We start from the raw sequence: 19759 nt of genomic DNA, 5'->3' as shown, positions 1-19759 counted from the left end.
CATACACTTGCCAATCCATTCCTCTAATAAAAGATTGATAATTGTAAAGTTGCATGGTGATTACATTAAATTTTTCCTCATCTTTCTTCATTATACCTAGATCGCATGGTGAAGAGAGTGTTCGATAACCTGCACATAAGCTTCTCTCTCATTTTACAAAAATTAATCACCCCAAACATGTTCATATATGTCAAAATTTCGTATATGCTTCATTTCAAAAACTGTATTGTTATGCGCTTAGCTTGCCTTGGCCTTCAGTACACCATTGCCAGTAGAAACTTACACAAGGTTTAAAAACATCTGTACTGATATATCTGACAGAAATATCTCCTTTCTAGCTAATTTATTCTGCCAAGGAGGTTCTCTTGCTGGTTCAACCACCAGGGCTCTAATTTCTCGCTTTACCATTTCCTCCTTTAGGTATAATAACCGTAACCTCCCTCTTTTCGTCTATACACAATATTTATCTCACCTGGAGCCAAGCACACAACATTTATTTAATCACTATTAACACTTTACGCAGAAACAACCAAATGGGAACAATAAGTTCATACCAGTTTCTTCATTTCGGAAACCATAGAAGTCATGATCAACATTTTCCAGCTGCTCGATGGCTTCGGAGACAGTCAAAGGAGGCATTTCAAGTACTTTGTGCGAACAATCTGTAAGATAGGTTCAGGATTAGTGTCTGCCAGAGATGGCTTGCCTAGATATGCAGCGGATGACTTTAACACCAGCAAACACAAAGAGAAACTTATGTCCCTGAGTTCATCTCCATCGATGCTCAGACATGAAGAACAAATTAACTGTTGACCATCATTTGAAAAAGGCCATATGAATGCATACACTTTCACTGTATTATGATCTATAATGAATTGGCATAGTATTGACAAAGATGGTGAATGACAAAAAGTGTCAAACTATCATCATATTATAAGCACTATAATCATGGTTCATTCATTTTCAACTTCCATTTTAACAAGCAGCATTGAAATTGAAAAAAAAAAAAAAAAAAAAAAAAACAGGTTGAATAAACTTTTGTAGAATCACCGAAATTTCATGGAAACTAACAACTAACAAGATGGTGAATGACAAAAAGTGTCAAACTATCATCATATTATAAGCACTATAATCATGGTTCATTCATTTTCAACTTCCATTTTAACAAGCAGGAAAAAAAAAAAAAAGTTGAATAAACTTTTGTAGAATCACAAGAAATTTCATGGAAACTAAAGATGGATTGAAAAAATTGGACGAAGAACGTTTGAGAACAAGAATCACATTGTCTTAATATTAGAAAAGAAAAGATATGAATATTACATGAAACTCATGTAAGTGCTCTGAGGATAGAATAGGCTCTAAATAATTGAAACATTGATATTTAAAAACTCCATAAAGGGGTGGGGTGGCAGGAGGGGAGAGGGAACAATGATTAAACCATGAACAGCCTTGTGAAAGTAAACATGCAGCACAATATACCAAAATTACAAACTATAACTGTAACATACATTGGCAGCCACACATTGACATTGCAAGGCTGAAACCAAGAAAACAGATACCAAAAGCATGTTAAGTTCGTCATTTGGTGGAAACAATAACAAAATCATATTTTAGAAGACCTATTTCTCTAAACCAGTCAAATAGAATTTTCATTGATAATGTCAGTATACTGGCAACTGGAAACTTACAAACTTTGATCCGATTAACAGATTTTAATTTAGGCATTTTCAAATGGTTACCACATTACTTCTAAGATCAAATGCACTCTAATTCATATGATAAGAGAAAAGGTACCACACATCATTACTACATACTATAAATGACAATTGCACTTTATTTAATGTTATGAGTCTTGTAGAGAAAAGCTGGGAAGGAATAACACCAATAGATGTTGGGTGTAAAGAAAAAGTAGATAACTACCTCATCAACCAAGTCATTATCCTCTTCTTCTTGGGATTGTGAATCCACATTATCCTCTACTACTTGAGCCATTGGCTCCCTAACTTTGAGTCTGTTGAAGCCCTTCATATGCCGACCATGGTCTGATTCCTTCTCCTTAATCTTCCTCAACTTCCTTGAATGACTGAAGACACCAAATCTATACTTGCATATACTGTCTCAGCATCTTCTTCCGCACGAACCACTCCATGCTTCTTTGTAACAAAGTTACCTAAACAACACAAACAACAGCTGATTGGATTCAAGCAAGCCCAAAAGTTAAAATCTAAATGAAATAGAATAAAAATAAAGGTAGTGACTTGGAGACACCTCACATCGACGAATCCTTGGACCTCTTCCAAGCTCTCCACCTCTAACAGATAACCTTACATCAACTTCCCTCACAAGTGACTATGCTTCTGAACTGCCTTCCCAACCTTCTCTTCAACATGCTTTTTAACTGTATCTGTTAACTGTATTCAAACAGCGACAACGTCTCCTTTTATACTCCAATGTAAAATATTAACTAATTAGAAACTGAAATACATATGCTAGCTCCATTTGTTTAAGGGCTTCATAACGTGGCACAAGAGAGAGAAATATTTTTGTGATATCAATGCACTTTATTAACAACAAAATACATTTTTTGGTATATTGAAACCATCAATTTTGTTTCAACAAAACCTTTGCACTTTATTAACAACAAAATCTTTTTTGGTTATTGAAACCATCAAATTTGTTTCACAAAACCCTTTGCTTATTTTCAAACTTTTTACAAAATATGGCTTAAGGTGGTGCTATAGGTACCCCTAGAAATTCTTTCACCAAATTACTAATGCACACTACCAGAATTCTTAAACGATATTCTTCATTAATTTTCCGCAAAATTTTTCATTTTATTATATTTTCAATTAAAAATCCACCTAATCTATTAGTCTGTGTTAGATATAATATATAATAAAGTAGAAATTTAGAATATGTGTAAAGAATTGAGATAAGCTTCAACATTAACAAAATTAGAATATTTTATCTTCATTTCCACATAAAAGTAAAAAATGAAAACTGCAGTAAAGGTCACCTCAAGATTTTGCCTTGAATGATTAATTTGACGGAATGAGAGGACCATCCCACGACATTCGAACAGGGAGAGATTTGGAGTTAGCGAGTGTATTTCTGGTGTATGAGTTTGAGATTGTTTTGAGTAAATGGGCTCAAGAAGAAAGATTTCTGGACAATACTGTGGCGAGTTGTGGTTTCGAAGAAAAAGAAGGTGCTGGTGAGGGTGAGACGTTAAAGAAAGCTTCAACGAAGTTAAGGAGTGCCATTGTTACAGAGAGAGTTCAAATTGTATGAAAAATGAAGAAAAGAAAAAAGATGTAGAAAATAGAGAGGGAGAGAGAATTTGGATAAGCACAGTGTCAGATTTGATTCTTTGAATCAATATATCTGGCCGTTTGTGTAATGGATAATTTTGGAGTGAACCCGCTCTCCCTGTGTCTCTCCCTCCCTCTCTCTCCATTATCTTGCAAGGTCCATGAAATTGAGGCCCATTCGATCTCCATTTGTATTGTCATGTCCAGTCCCACTTTTTCAAACTTAAATAGACTTTCCTAGGAATTCGTTGGGTGAAAGTTCCCTTCTTAAATTGTTGGGTGAAACAATGAACTTATGAAGTTCGTAGACAAAAAAAGAAATTTTGATATAAGTTCTATGTAAATGTATGATGAAGTTGAAAAGTTTGGAGTGATACTTAGATTATTGTTTTGGTAGAAGGGTAAAAAAATGTCTTTTTAAAGTTTAAAGATATTCATGTTAGGGTAAAAAATGTCCTGACCCAAATAGGCCCAAAGAGAAGACACCTTCAACAAGCTCGGAGCCATAGCCCAATTTGATTGGGCTTGCAACAGTGTTTGCATATTAGGTCCGCTCAGCACACCTACCTTGTTGCTCACTCTTGAGCCCAATCAGTAAGGCCTCGATTCGTTTAGGCCTCATCATCAGCTTGTCTAGGCCCAAGCTCTTTGATCCAAGATCACCTGTTGGACCTAGGGCTTATTTAGACCCCAGGTTGCCTATTTCTTATTTCGTATTATTCGATTCTACGAAGAGATCCATTACTATCCTAATCATCTAAGATCCATATCTTAGACCAATTAGGACCTCTCTCCTACTAAGGTAAAGGAATCAAAAGCTTTCCTATTCACTAAACCTCAACCTCCAAGTACTCTAGTCCTATTAGGACTCAATGATCCTACAATTGCTATTAAACAGAGGCCAACCCTCCACAAGGGAGAACACATTACACCTTCTAACCGGTAGCTCTCACTCTTGGAACCTCATCATTGCCGTAATTGTAGTCTCTTACTGACTTTTGGTAACCTTCTCTTCCCTAACCCTTACTAAATTAGCCTCATTCAACCTTGTTGACTTGAGCGTCGAAGTGCCTACACAAACACCACCCGGTGTTTTCTTTCTGTTTGCTTCACGCTTGTTTTCTTGTGTGCAGGTACAACGGATTGCTGGTGGCCTCAACTCATGGGATCAAACCCTCTTTCCGTAGCAGTAGATTTTTTGCATCTACAATTTGGCGCCCACCGTGGGCCTTTGGCAATCATTCGTCTTTCAAACCCTACTTCGCAGGAACTTTCTATGCCTGAAAATTCAGATGACACCAATCCTGGTCTCGAGGCCAAACTCAAACTTTGATGGCTCTATGCAACAGCTCAGACAAGTGGGCACTAGAAGCCAGAACGCTACTACCATTCAGACCGAAAACGCCTCGATCCAGGCCAAAAACTAGTCCCTGAAAGAAAGGTGAGTCAATTTTATGACCTTGAGCTTCAGCCTTGTCAGGTACAACCCAATCTTTCCGTGCATCGGTTCCGTCCATGTAGCCTCCTAGACTCGGATCATAGACTGACCGCCTCAGATACTAGATCGCGTCAACTCTATTAACGCTAGTGGACGATTAGCCTAGAATCCATTGAGCGAGGAGTGCCAACAGCCACTTTCGGTCAACCCACTAAAGGCACGAGATCAAGACATCCAGTACCTGAAAGCCCACTACGACAGAGCCACCCATCCTTGCCATCCCGCCTCATCTCCAACCATCATTCCTACCCAACCCCACTCGGCTTGACTTATCCCCGTGGTCGAGCGGGCTCCCTAACATTCAATCCACCCCGCTCGAGTATCCATCCCACGACCGAGCAACTCCAAAATAACCTCTTTCACCATCCATGTAGGCCGAAACACCGATCAGTCACAGTGGAACCACCAACCAAGGATGATGAATATCCAAATTACCAAACGGCACACGATGGAACGATTCACCAAACTACCCCACGTGACTTGACACACGAAACATGCCGAGTGGTGAGTCATATGTGAACCAAGCAACCAAGCCAACTGGTGGCCTTCACCTCGCCCATGGAGCAAATATTGGCCAAAGATTAACCGATAAAGGCAATGATGAGGCGTATACCTGGAGTGCCAATCCCATAAAAAAAGTCAACCTCCACAGCTATGTTGATTCACCCTTTGTGGATGCAATTGCACTAGCTGAGATGCTGACAAATTCAATATCCCCGCATGAAGCCTTATGATGGCACAACCGACCAATCCACATATACAAGCACGCGATGTTTGCCGCCTCATAACCCCAATGTTGAGGGAAAAATGCATGTGTAAAAGCTTTGGCTCCAGCCTCTTTGGACTAGCCCTTCAGTGTACACTAACCTTCCAAACACACTCAATTTGCTAATTCGCACCAGCACCAGAAGAGGGGGAACCGTGGAGAGTACATCAGCAGATTCAATAAAGAAAAAATCTCCATCCCATCCTGTAATCCAGAGACAAAGATAGATGCTTTCAAAAAGGGGCTCCTCCTAGATGGAGAACTATACAAAGACCTAACAAAACTTGCTGCACCATAAGAAAGATGCTCTAGCCAGAGCAGTGATCCAGATCAAATGGGAGAAGACGAGGCAAACCGAATGAGGCATGCTAGATATGAAAACATCACCAAAGGCGGAGTAAAAGAAGGCCAAAGTCCAGATCGTTTGAGCCCCGTTATCAACCCCTTCCCGTAACCCAAGCAGGCCAAAAAACCTATGATTGCCATGACCAGCCACTATAGGCCATCCGATCAAAACAATTCAAGATTCCAAGTACAACCTTACATTGAACCACTCAAGTCGTGGCAATCATAAGAGGGATGGGACTTACCGTGAAGTGGCTAGCCAAGCTCAATCTTGACGCAAAGAGGGACAGCGACTAAGTGGTGCGAATTTCACGGCGATCATGGTCATAACATCACCACTGCATCGCCCTAAGATTGGAAGTTGCAACACTTTGAAGAGGGAATCTCTAAGACCTGTTCGTAATAAAGGGAAATACAGTTGCCAAGAGCTCAAAGAAACGTCTTCCTCCCACGAGAACTAACAACGAAGGGTTCTACTCCATTATCTCTAGAGGGTTGGAAATCAGTGGGGTGAGTTATTCCTCCTGCCAAGTGCTACGCTCGAGCCAGCCATCACCTAGAAGTCTGATCCATCCACCCATCCCCTTAGACGTATACCAACCAGATCATTCAGTTTGAAGACGATGACCAATCACCTTAGCCGCCCCTTATACACGATGCTCTGGTCATCTCCTTCCAATCGCCAACATCCTGTCAAGAGAGTATTCGTAGACAGGGAATCCTCGCAAATATCCTCTTCCTTGAAGTAGTGAAAGCCAAGGGATTGGATGAATCAAACATCAGCAGACGGCCAACCATTCTAGTCAGGTTCAGTTCCGAGTAGAAGTTACCATCGGAGAAATACTTTGCTTGTCCTACGCCAACGAGTCAACAAGCAAACCATCTTTCTATGCTTGATTGCCCTCACTATACAATGTCATCTGGGTCGACCTTGGATCCATGACATGCAGCTGTCCCATCCACTTTCCATCAACTATCAGGTTTCCAACAAAATTGGGAGTAAGAGAAATCAGGGCAATCTTAAGGCCTCTAGAGACTGTATAAGAATGCCTTCAAAGGCAAAGGTCATACTTCATAGCAATTACATTCCCATCCAACCCTTCCGACCGAGCTAAATCACCATTCATGGAAGAGTTGGATGATTGTAGATACATTCGACCACCCCAATCGAAAGACCTAGATTGGCTCTCGCCTCAAGCTCGAGATAAGAGAGACTTTAGACTTCCCCAAACAAAATCAGGATTGCTTCGCTTGAACCCACGCAGATATGATGGGAGCTGCCCCGAGGCAATCGTCTACTACCTTCAGTAATTCGGACCACCCTTCATGAGGTAGAGAAGGAAGTTTGCCCAGAACGCAACCGGGTCAAGAAATTGAAAAGCTATTGATGTACAGACTGATCAGAGAAGTCTATTATCCCGACTGCAAGCAACATGGTGGTCGTGAAGAAAAAGAAAAAATAGAGGGTTGCATAGACTTCACGGATTTGAACAAGGCATGCCCCAAGGACCTCTTCCCCCTCCCACATATGATATGATGGTCGATGCGACACATATCACGAACTCCTAAGTTTTATGGATGCCTTCTCAAGGTACAACAAAATTTTGATGCACCCCAGACGACTAAGAAAAGATAGCTTTCATCACGGAGAAGGGAACCTATTGCTACAAGTAATGCCTTTTGTTCTTAAGTGCGGCACATATCGAAATATTTGGACAAGCTAACCATTAGCCCCAACTGTGGTGAATCAAATAATCACACCAGTACATCAAACGTTGTAGTGATACACAAAATGAAACAAAATGCTAAAAAACCATTATCCAACTTGGGTGAAGCAAATGATCACACCATACATAGTAAATTCAAACTGCTAATGAGATATCTTATATGGACAAAAAAAAAAATATCTCCCAAATGTCAGATCCAATTCTTTACAATGATTCACAACGCTTTTGGCTGCCGCAAGAAAAGCCACAGCACAATGATCTGGACTTGAGAATTTCCTATACACTGCCTTTAATTTACTTCTTGATGCCAAAGAGTTTAATGTCACTAACACCTTTGCACAATCCCTTTATTGCAGATGCCTCCTCCAGCCAACCAGCCTTTGAGAAGTTTTCGAATTTTGTTTGCCAGCAACCTATCTGAGATCATTGTTTGGTACCATGCCTTCCTAGCAGCCTTTATTGCAGATGTCTCCTCTTACCAACCAGCCTTTGAGAAGTTTCCTCTTATTTTTTGCCAGGAACCTGCAAAATTATCCAGCACACACCTACAGACACGTCGACTTTTGTAAATAAAAAAAGACATGTAAAAAAGTTATAGAATGGGTAGGTGAGAAGTTCACTCAGTCCGTCTCTTTCGGTAAAGCTCCATATCAGCATGACACCTTCAACATCAACACCACAACCCAAGTATCAACATCAACATCACATAAACTACAAAATTCAAAGTCCAACTTTCATACCTTTTGATTGGGTTCTGCTCACTCAAAACGGATACATCTGCCCATGGAAGCAGTCGACAGCCCAGCCCTCCTGACAGTCTCTCATTGTTTCGTCATTCAAGCCATCCATTCAGGTGTTGGTCATGTCGAACTCAATAAATTTTAGGGCATATGCCCCACATTCAACACTACAATAGGAAGAAGACATTAACATTAGAGTAAACTTATACAACAATTGTATTATGTAAGTTAGTTTTATACAAATTTACCTTGACTCATTTATTGGGTCGGTAGAGCACTTAATTGGTCACTTTTCGGTTAGTACTTGATCACCCAAGTGCCCAAACATCCCGCTGTCACGCAACAGCCGCGGGAACAACCTGGACAGTGGCTCCAACTCGACCTCCAACTGCTTGTCTCGACAAATAGTTGGGTTGTAGTCAAGGATCTTTAGCAACCCCTCCTCTAGATGCGCGACGACTGCTATCCAGTGCATCTGTTTGACGAGGATGATGCAGTACACTCTTTTAACAAAGGCCCAACCGTGGCCATATTTGGGCCGATCCCCCCCGTATATACTACATAAGCCTATCATCAAAATGAAAATCATTAGGGATACAGTCCAACTGTTGTGGGGCCAATCTTTTTCGCTTCGGTCCTTTTGCTGCGCCACTAGTAATGACATTTTTAATTAAAGTGCGATATGCCGAAACAAGCGTTTGGCCAAACGCCACATCGGTGATGGCACAGTCGGGATACAATAGATCACCATCAGTAGTCTGTCGTAGCCTCATCAGTGCCAATATCTCATCGATGTGCTGCATCAAATAAAAACAACAAGATAAGTATGGAAAACATAGGTAAAAATAAGGAAAATTAAGCGAAAATAACTCACCGAGTCCTCAAGCCACGTGCCCATCGTCAACAACTTCTCAAACCATTCCCGGGGATAATCCCCTGTCTTACACTTTATATGGGCATTACTTCCTGAGCCATTCTAATAGGCATAGAAGAGTTTTTTCTTTTCCTCTATTGGCCTATACAAATCGACATTTGAGTCCAATTTCGCTTGCCCACTTCCTCCCACTTCCTCCATTTTTACATCCCCGCTTCCCTCGCCTCCCACCTCACCCTCCTCCATTATCACCGCCCCACTTACTCCACCAACCTCCTCAACCTCCTCCATTTCTAGTTCTTCCTCCATTTGTTTCTTAATTTTCTTCTTCTTTACCTGTGTCACTACCATGTAAGGCGATTTCACAAGCTTGCTCTTTCGGCTCTCTCTTTTCAAGCCAGTTTGCACTTCAATCGCCTTTAATTCTCCACCAACTTCCTCCTCTATTGTACCAACTTCCTCCTCCACTATACCAACTGTCTCTACCAGCTTATCCACTTTCTCCTCCACCCTTTTCATGCACTCTTCCATCTTGTCAAACCTTGCATAAACGGTTGTTGTAATACTCTCAAACAGGCCGTTTATGAGGTCAACAACCTCATTCTTCCGACGCTGATGTCTCGGCAAAGCGATACTTGTTGTACTGGTTTGTTGAGGCATACAAACCTCTTCCTCCCTCTTCTCCTCCTCATCCTCGGGCCTCCTGCCGATTGGAGCTTCATCATCCTCGGCATCAACCACGTTGTCAAGCAGTGGCCTTACAACTGCCATCACATGCGTGACCCCTTTTAGGTCCCGCATTAGGTGGTTTATCCGTTTATCCCTTTCATCCTCTAATGCTTTGAAAGATGTGACATAGTTCTCTTCCGCTTCATCCCTAGTAGTGGTGAGCAAGGGACGGACGACTCCCTGCAATAAGAAACAAAATCAATAAGATTGAAGCGACATTTTAAAGCAACTGCATATTCAAAAGCTTAATCCTTTAATCTTACGCTAGCCGTTTCAATCTTAATGTCTATTTGGTCGTAGTCCCAATGGGTACACCTCTCGACATGCCACTGCAACATCCTAGGAAATTGTTGTTGCACATCCAAACTGTTGCTCCTCCCCCCCGCCTTAGCGAAGACAGGGATGGCCTCGTACATCCAAGCCTACATTGTAAAAAAACAATCCATATCATAATTCAAACACATATATTATAAAAAATATAACAAAAAGCTATTAATATTTACCTGCATTGTGATGCGTGTTTCCTACAATATGCAATATGTAGCAAGTATACTAATCGCACAAGTAATAAAATGATGAGCAAAGTATCGTTCCCACGAGGATTGTTAGCTAAGCACTAAGTCTACTAATGTTATCAAGTTGAAGCAAATGACTTCTTTGGATTGATGGGAGCTAATTGCAATTAAACTTAACAATAAATTTTAAACTAAAATTTAACTAAGAGGGCAATATTAAAACACGGATAATCAATTCAAGTAAAATAGGTAGGGTTTTGACTTCATTTGGATTTTATGGGTTAAACTTAAAAATTACACTACAATCACATTCATACGCAATGGTTGTAAATCGAACTCACTAAGATGTTAACATACCCTCTCGGGCTATGTTTTCCTATTCATCCTTATTAACCTTCCGCACCCAACAATTTGAAGATTAACAACTCCGAACTCATTAAGCAAAAGAATCCTAAAATGATTTCATTAATTCTTGAATCTATCTCTAGCATCCAATATTATAATGGTGATTACCCAAGAAGCATAACATGACTCATTTCTCAATCTCATCATGTTCATCACAATATCCATTAAAACTCAGAGTAAACACACAACCAAAGCATTCTCATATGAAAGTAAAACAATCAAACACTTAACCCATTAAAATCCAAACTACAATCAAAACCCTAACCCAAAAATGGTTAGTTCATAGCTAAATTAACAATACAAAAGCGAAAAACAGAAATAATCAAGTTCAACATAATGAAATTGAGATAAAAGATAAGAAATCTCCCCAAAAGACGAATCCCTTAGTTAGAATCGAATCTTCACCCTTGTTACAATCCCAAATCGCATCAAAAACTCATCCAAAGAATATGTAAAAGCTGTTTAACCTAAAAACGAAGACCCCTGGACAAAAGGCTTAGTTTTCCTTTTATACCTTGCCCAAAAACATGCACAAAATGAAATTGTGCATTTAACAAAACTGCAAATAATGACCGTCGCCGCGGCGAAGAAAGAAACAGATCTAGAGCATCTAGCGTACTTCGCCGCGGCGAAGGACAAATCTTTGCCAGGGCGAAGCTATTGGATGAGTTCTGAAATTACAGAACTACCACTCTGCTTGCTTCTTCGATTCCTTCTTCGATTTTCGATGCTCTCCTTTTGGAACAAGCCTCATCGTGCTTTATCTTGCTTCAGAACTCTCCTAACTTCTGAGATCCGCTAACTTTTGAGTCAAAAACTTCCAATTTTGTCCTTATTTGCATAAATTGTCCATTTTAACCTGAAACACAGAATGTAAAGAATTAAACAATAATTCAGGTCAAAATGCACCACAAAGTACTTGAAATCCGAATAAAAAGACAAAAGAAAACTGTATAATCCACGGATTATCACATTGCCCACGGGAAGCCAAACAAATTGTACGTGCTTGGTTTTTCCTTCCCGACCCATTGGGCTTGCTTTAACACCACGTCTGGTTTTTTCAGGCTGTTGATGGTTCGCTCAAATGATATCCGTCCCCACGGATAAGAATTAAAGACCTCCAAGTCGCTTGCAAACAACAACCAATCCTTCTCAACAACTTTTGTTGAGTCACCAGCCAATGAGATTGAATGTAAAAACAATAGCAAACACACTTTTATCTTCTCTCCATCATTAAACCAAACTGTTTCTAGCCTCTCCTCTAAACCGTGTCCTGTAATAGACTTTGCCCCCTGCAAAACCTTCTTACGAAACCTTATGGCTCCCGGACTCGTCCTTATTGCCTCTGCCTCTGCCTTATCTGGTACTTCCCTGCATCCTAAGCCCGTCACCAAGGCATACTCCATCATCCCAAACTGTAGTGGCTTTCCGTCCACCACGAACCACATTTCTTTTTTTTTTTTTTATTGCATTTTACTGAGTGCAGCAACATGTAATGCACTCCCTGCCCCCAAAATGCATTTTTTCAGTTTGTTCCGATTCTTAAAAATTGACCGAAACAAGTGCGACGAAAATCTCTTGCACCATGCCTCATTTCATCTAAAATGTCCCTTATTCTGTCAAAAACATCCCAACTCGACCTCACCGTCACCCTTGCAGGGAAGTAGGGTACCTTCTCACTTATAAGCTCCAACTCATAATCTCAAAAGTTTACGGTCCGCACAATCTGCACAATCGATATAAACAAAATGTCAACAACAAAAATAAACCAAAACAACTAATAAACAAAATATCAACAACAAAATTACCACTGTAGTCGCTTAAGCTATTTCGGATCGCTATAGATCTTGACGTCTGCCTCGTGCAAGATCGCTTAACGATCTGAATCGCTTAAGCGACCAAGAGTAAACTGAAAGAATCTCTAAGCGTAAAAAAGATCGCTTAAGCGATCTTTAATCTATGATTCTGCCTTGACAAGATCGCTTAAGCGATCTGAAATCGCTTAGCGACCAAGAGTAAACTGAATCAATCGCTGCGATCCTTTGTATCGCTTAGCGATCATGAGTGTGATCATGAGTAAAACAGATTAATCGCTTAAGCGATAAAAATGATCGCTTAAGCGACAGTTACAAGCATATTCCCAAAACAACGTTACCCTTTCTTCGCCGGCCTCCTCCTCGTCGCCTAAATCCTTGACGACTCTTCCTGGCTTGAATTCTCACCGAATCCTTCTCCCTGAATTCTCGTTGACCTGCGTCTCGTTCAGAACCGTTTGCCGATTCTCCTCTGTTCTTGTGCCACCGGCGTCTCCTCTGCGTGTGGACCACCTTCACTGATCGAATGATCCACCGAGCAGCCATTGAACACTTGTGCCACCGGAATTTAGGATTCAGATGGCACTGGGTTGTTCCTCCTCGTTGTGGGTGTCAGCCATGGTTTTGGATTGAATTTGGTGTCAAAGTTTGCAGTTTCGATCGAAATGGGACTGTATCGTCGAAATCGCACAGATTCCGTTTAGGGTTAGGAAATCGATTTTAGGGTTCAAGAAACGATCGAAAATCGTGACTATATCGCCGAAATCGTGGACTGTATTCGGTTTAGGTTCAAGAAATTGATTTTAGGGTACAAATTTACAGGTTCGATCGGAAAAAATTGCAATCTCCCTTTGATTCAAAAATTGCTTTTTGCCCTAATGAATTTCGATACGCGGTGAATAGGTGGGGCTTGTTTTGAGAAATTTCAAATTTTAAAAACTTTCATTATTTATGATTCGGCCCATATATTTAATCTTTTCTTTTTAACCTATTTTATGTGTTTAATTAATCCTAACTATGCCACGTCATCTTTTCTAAATTAAAAAAAAATGAAAACATTTTCAAAGTCATTTTCTTAAATTGAAACTTGGGATGGCCGGGCAGCTAAATTCTCGTGTGAAGTTGCAGCACTCATTGTAAGTAAGTCAGGTTAGTCCAGTAGGACCATTTGAAATGGTTTCTCAATTCATCATGTTTTCTCCCGTCTCCTCTCTCCTTTCTCTCCCAAACAATTATTCCCCAACCAAAATTACTCTCTTAATCCCCATAAATGCTTGTCTCTCACTAAAACACCAAGAACTGTTATTGAGCCCACATTGAGTTTTCGACCCACCAATACCATCTATTGCAACTGTCTCACTTCGCCCATTAACCTTCTTTCAGAGATTGAAACAGGTAATTCTTTCTCGGAGGCAAATTCTCAAACACTTTATGTACTAATATTCAACTGCTGTTTTCTTGACACACGTTTCTTGTTTTGTTTTTGTTTCAGTTACATTCTTTCAAGAATTTGGATTCAGTGAAAAAGAAACTGAATTACTTTTTAAGCAGAACCCCACTCTAAGATTACATCTTTTGATAATATACGTGACCGCATGCTTTCTATGCATCTGTTGGACTCAAACGAATTGCACTTTTCGAGTGATTAGTAAATCCCCAAATGTATTAATAGCGGAGGAAATTGATACATTGATATGTTTTCTTCGTGACGATTTGGGAGGAAAGATTGAGCCACTGCAGATTGAACGCCTTTTGTTGGAGGCAGAAACAAGATTTCTGTGGGGTTTGATCAAAAAGTTCGCTTCTCGGATTCCTCAAGAACAGATTTGTCACGTTCTCACCAATGTTAATTTAACTAAGGCCTTATGTTCTCAAGTCAATTGAAGAAATTGAAAGAACCATGCTTTCTTGAACCCCTTTGGTGGTTCTGATCTAATTGTGAAGCGTCCAAAACTTCTTAATTGATGATTTGGATACTCAGCTGCTTCCAAGATTAATTTCATCAATAAGCTTAGTCGCGGTGATGTGGATGCCACAGGTACTGTCTTGCAGAAATTCCCTACAATCTTGAGTTACAGTGTGAAGCATGTAGAAAATCATGTGAAGTTGTTGAGGTCGTTTGGTGGACTAAATGATGAGGAAATTTTCAAGATTATTCTCGTGTTCCCTGGTATGATTAGTGCTAGTAGAGAAAGGAAATTACATCCTAGAATAGAGTTTCTCAAGCAATGTTGTTGGATTCCAGTGATCTTTTCAAGTTCTTGACAAAAGCCCCATTGTTTCTAGCCCTATCCTGCGATAACCTTGCACATAGCTTGCGTTTTGTGGTGAAGATTGGGTACAAATATGAACGAAGGAGTTAACCGCAGCAATGGGGCTGTGACCAGAACAAGCTGTGAAAACATGCAAAAGGTGATTGGATTCTTGTGTATGGGCTATCTTTTGCTGACATTCTTGCCATGAGCAAGAAGCACCCTCAGATACTGCAGTACAGTCATAGTTCTTTAGAGGAGAAGATGGAATATTTAATAGAAGAAATGGGTCGCGAAGTCGGAGAGCTATTGGCCTTTCCTGCATTTCTTGGTTACAAGCTTGATGAAAGGATTAAGCACCGGTATGAAGTAAAGGAAGACTTTAGGTGAAGGAATGTCATCAACAAGCTGTTAAGTGTTCGGCAGAGAGATTCAAGACCAAGGAGAGGAAAACTTAGATTCATATTTGACAAATTGATGGCTGCACCATTTTATTCTTTAAGGCTCATTTTAATTTTCACCTCAGGCATTTGGATTCATAACTAAAGTTAATTCAGATTGCAGCCTGGGAAATAAGCCCTCCAAATGAAATGGTCACAGCCCATTTTGGCAAGATTGGAGCTTATACTTGAGGAATCGAGTCAAGTACAAGCTTGGGGTGAGCCTACTAGATGGTTTCAACATCTAAATCCATTAGAGAACATAATATTTCTTTCTTTGTTGTACTAGTGCTCCACAATGTGTATCTTAAAACAAGGTATGTTTGAGATGTCAATATAATCCTCAATTTTCTCTCTCTTTCTTCATTATTCCCATTTCTTTTTCTCTCTGTGATAACGAGTCTCCTATCACAAACAGATGACTTTTTCAAATGTTTGAGACTTTGTACCCCGTGTATGAGCTCAGAAGTTCAATGCTGGAAGCACAAGTTCTAAAATCAGCTTCATGACGTGTAGGCTTAATCCCATTACCATGTGATGTTAGGGTGGCCAACGAGTTGTTCTGCTGTGTTGAAAACTCAGGCTCGTGACACTAGGGACTCCTGATTATCATCAGTGAAAACATATTTGGCCAGTACAAGATCAAGAAAAAAATAAACCTACATACACATAACTGTACTCTCTTTCTTGGTTACCTAAATGCATACACTTGCCAATCCATTCCTCATAATAAAAGATTGATAATTGTAAAGATTGCATGGTGATTACATTAAATTTTTCCTCATCTTTCTTCATTATACCTAGAATCGCATGGTGAAGAGAGTGTTCGATAACCCGCACATAAGCTTCTCTTCTCATTTTACAAAAATTAATCACCCCAAACATGTTCATATATGTCAAAATTTCGTATATGCTTCATTTCAAAAACTGTATTGTTATGCGCTTAGCTTGCCTTGGCCTTCATGTACACCAGCCAGTAGAAACTTACACAAGGTTTAAAAACATCTGTACTGATATATCTGACAGAAATATCTCCTTCTAGCTAATTATTCTGCCAAGAGGGTTCTCTTGCTGGTTCAACCACCAGAGGCTCTAATTTCTCGGCTTACCATTTCCTCCTTTAGGTATAATAAGACCGTAACCTCCCTCTTTTCGTCTATACACAATATTTATCTCACCTGGAGCCAACACACAACATTTATTTAATCACTATTAAACACTTTACGCAGAAACAACCAAATGGGAACAATAAGTTCATACCAGTTTTCTCATTTCGGAAACCTAGAAGTCATGATCAACATTTTCCAGCTGCTCGATGGCTTCGGAGACAGTCAAAGGAGGCATTTCAAAGTACTTTGTGCGAACATCTGTAAGATAGGTTCAGGATTAGTGTCTGCCAGAGATGGCTTGCCTAGATATGCAGCTGGATGACTTTAACACCACACACAAAAGAAAACTTATGTCCCTGAGTTCATCTCCATCGATGCTCAGACATGAAGAGACAAATTAACTGTTGACCATCATTTGAAAAAGGCCATATAATGCATACACTTTCACTGTATTATGATCTATAAATGAGAATTGGCATAGTATTGACAAGATGGTGAATGACAAAAAGTGTCAAACTATCATCATATTATAAGCACTATAATCATGGTTCATTCATTTTCAACTTCCATTTTAACAAGCAGCATTGAAATGAAAAAAAAAAAAAAAAAAAAACAGTTGAATAAACTTTTGTAGAATCACCAGAAATTCATGGAAACTAAACACACAATGGTGAAGACAAAAAGTGTCAAACTATCATCATTTATAAGCACTATAATCATGGTTCATTCTTTTCAACTTCCATTTTAACAAGCAGGAAAAAAAAAAAAAAGTGTGAATAACTTTTGTAGAATCACCAGAAATTTCATGAGAACTAAAAGATGGATTGAAAAAATTGGACGAAGAACGTTGAGAACAAGAAGTAACACATTGTCTTAATATTAGAAAAAAAAAGATATGAATATTACATGAAACCTCATGTAAGTGCTCTGAGGATAGAATAGGCTCTAAATAATTGAAACATTGAATATTAAAACTCCATAAAGGGGTGGGGTGGCGGAGGGGAGAGGGAACAATGATTAAACCATGAACAGCCTTGTGAAAGTAGACATGCAGCAAAATACCAAATTACAACATATAACTGTAACATACATTGGCAGCCACACATTGACAATTGCAAGGCTGAAACCAAGAAAACAGTAGACCAAAAGCATGTTAAGTTCGTCATTTGGTGGAAACAATAAACAAAATCATATATTTAGAAGACCTATTTCTCTAAACCAGTCAGAAAGAATTTCATTGATAATGTCAGTATACTGCAACTGGAAACTTACAAACTTTGATCCGATTAAACAGATTTAATTTTAGGCATTTTCAAAATGGTTAACAACATTACTTCAGATCAAATGCACTCTAATTCATATGATAAAGAGAAAAAGGTACCAAACATCATTACTACATACTAAATGACAATGCACTTTATTTAATGTTATGTGAGTCTTGTAGAGAAAAGCTGGAAGGAATAACACCAATAGATGTTGGGTGTAAAGAAAAAGTAGATAACTACCTCATCAAACCAGTCATTATCCTCTTTTTTGGGATTGTGAATCCAATTATCCTCTACTACTTGAGCCTTGGCTCCCTAACTTTGAGTCTGTTGAAGCCCTTCATATGCCGACCATGGTCTGATTCCTTCTCCTTAATCTTCCTCAACTCCTTTGAATGACTGAAGACACCAAATCTATACTTGCATATACTGTCTCAGCATCTTCTTCCGCACGAACCACTCCATGCTTCTTTGTAAACAAAGTTACCTAACACACAAACAACAGCTGATTGGATTCAAGCAAGCCCAGAAAGTTAAATCTAAATGGAAATAGATATAAATAAAGGTAGTGACTTGGAGACACCTCACATCGACGAATCCTTGGACCTCTTCCAAGCTCTCCACCTCTAACAGATAACCTTACATCAACTTCCCTACAAGATGACTATGCTCTGAACTGCCTTCCCACCTTCTTCAACATGCTTTTTAACTGTATCTGTTAACTGTATTCAAACAGGCACAACGTCCCTTTTATACTCCAATGTAAAAGATTATTACTAATTAGAAACTGAAAATACATATCTAGCTCCATTTGTTTAAGGGCTTCATAACGTGGCACAAGAAGAGGAAATATTTTGTGATATCAATGCACTTTATTCACACAAAATACTTTTTTGGTATATTGAAACCATCAATTTTGTTTCAACAAACCCTTTGCACTTTATAACACAAATACATTTTTGGTATATTGAAACCATCAAATTTTGTTTCAACAAAACCCTTTGCTTATTTTCATAACTTGTTTACAAAATATGGCTTGGTGGCTATAGGTACCCCTAGAAACATCTTTCACCAAAATACTAAATGCACACTACACCATTCTTAAAACGTATTCTTCATTAATTTTCCGCAAAATTTTTCATTTTATTATATTTTCAATTAAAAATCCACCATAATCTATTAGTCTGTGTTAGAATTATAAGTATATATAAAGTATAAATTTAGAATATGGGTGTAAAGAATTGAGATAAGCTTCAACATTAACAAAATTAGAATATTTTTCTTCATTTCCACATAAAAGTAAAAATGAAAACTGCAGTAAAGGTCACCTCAAGATTTTTGCCTTGAATGATTAATTTGACGGAAGTGAGAGGACCATCCCACGACATTCGAACAGGGAGAGATTGGAGTTAGCGAGTGTATTTCTGGGTATGAGTTTGAGATTGTTTTGAGTAAATGGGCTCAAGAAGAAAGATTTCTGAGACAATACTGTGGCGAGTTGTGGTTTCGAAGAAAAAGAGGTGCTGGTGAGGGTGAGACTGTTAAAGAAAGCTTCAACGAAGTTAAGAGAGTAGCCATTGTTACAGAAGAGAGTTCAAATTGTATGAAAAAAGAGAAGAAAAAGATGTAGAAAATAAGAGAGGAGAGAGAATTTGGATAAGCACAGTGTCAGATTTGATTCTTTGAATCAATATATCTGGCGTTTGTGTAATGATAATTTTGGAGTGGAACCCGCTCTCCCTGTGTCTCTCCCTCCCTCTCTCTCCATTATCTTGCAAGGTCCTGAAATTGAGGCCCATTCGGTCTCCATTTATTGTACATGTCCAGTCCACTTTACTTCTCAAACTTAAATAACTTTCTAGGAATCGTTGGTGAAAGTCCCTTCTTAAATTGTTGGGTGAAACAATGAACTTATGAAGTTCGTTAGACAAAAAAGAAATTTTGATATAAGTTCTATGTAAAATTGATG

At 39.2% G+C, this 19759-nt stretch overlaps 1 pseudogene; it reads right to left on the bottom strand.

The window, feature by feature from the left end:
• Positions 1-416: 416 nt before the first annotated feature.
• Positions 417-19179, bottom strand: LOC116127289 (annotated as a pseudogene).
• Positions 19180-19759: the final 580 nt, after the last annotated feature.

This window comes from Pistacia vera, unplaced genomic scaffold, assembly GCF_008641045.1.
Source record: "Pistacia vera cultivar Batoury unplaced genomic scaffold, PisVer_v2 Contig190, whole genome shotgun sequence".
NCBI classification, from domain to species: Eukaryota; Viridiplantae; Streptophyta; class Magnoliopsida; order Sapindales; family Anacardiaceae; genus Pistacia; species Pistacia vera.
The sequence above is the reverse complement of the archived record's forward strand: the minus strand, read 5'-3'. Positions and strand labels throughout refer to the sequence as shown.